This window comes from Schistocerca piceifrons, chromosome 7 (genome assembly GCF_021461385.2).
Source record: "Schistocerca piceifrons isolate TAMUIC-IGC-003096 chromosome 7, iqSchPice1.1, whole genome shotgun sequence".
NCBI classification, from domain to species: Eukaryota; Metazoa; Arthropoda; class Insecta; order Orthoptera; family Acrididae; genus Schistocerca; species Schistocerca piceifrons.
The window spans coordinates 66,418,875-66,419,580 of NC_060144.1; the positions used below are offsets into that span (position 1 = coordinate 66,418,875).

Sequence of the window (706 nt, forward strand, 5' to 3'; positions counted from 1 at the left end):
CACTTCTTCTTAATTTGGTTTCACTTACTGAGTATTAGTGTATAGAAGACTAGTGATGTAACACTCCGTCTTCAGGCCACGAGTGGCCTACCGGGACCATCCGACCGCCGTGTCATCCTCGGTGGATGATGCAGATAGGAGGGGCGTGGGGTCAGCACACCGCTCTCCCGGTCGTAAGATGGTATTCTTGACCGAAGCCGCTCCTATTCGGTCGATTAGGTCCTCAATTGGCATCACGAGACTGAGTGCACCCCGAAAAATGGCAACAGCGCATGGCGTCCTGGATGGTCACCCATCCAAGTGCCGACCACACCCGACAGCGCTTAACTTCGGAGATCTCACGGGATCCGTTGTATCCACTGCGGCAAGGCCGTTGCCCTAATGATGTAACAGACTATTAAATGCAACATTTATAAGACTTTCTCGATTTTAAAACTTTTTAATTAGAATACAACACTTGTTCCTACTATAATACTTGTTCCTACATGACCATACATTTGGAAAAACCGTACTTTCCGGAATAATTTTTGTAATTTCAGAAGAAGGCTGCAGTGCACACAAAACGAATGCTATCATTTCAAAATGGAATAAGAAAATATATAAAGCTTCTATTACAAGTTTGCTAAAGAGCGAAACTCTGAAATGTGTTACAATGTTTACAGCACTCTCCCTTACTACTAATAATCAAAATAAATCCAGTATCGAC

General features: G+C 43.6%; 1 pseudogene; it reads right to left on the reverse strand.

Moving 5' to 3' along the window:
* Positions 1–260: 260 nt before the first annotated feature.
* LOC124709207 lies at positions 261–378 on the reverse strand (annotated as a pseudogene).
* Between the last annotated feature and the right edge of the window lie 328 nt (positions 379–706).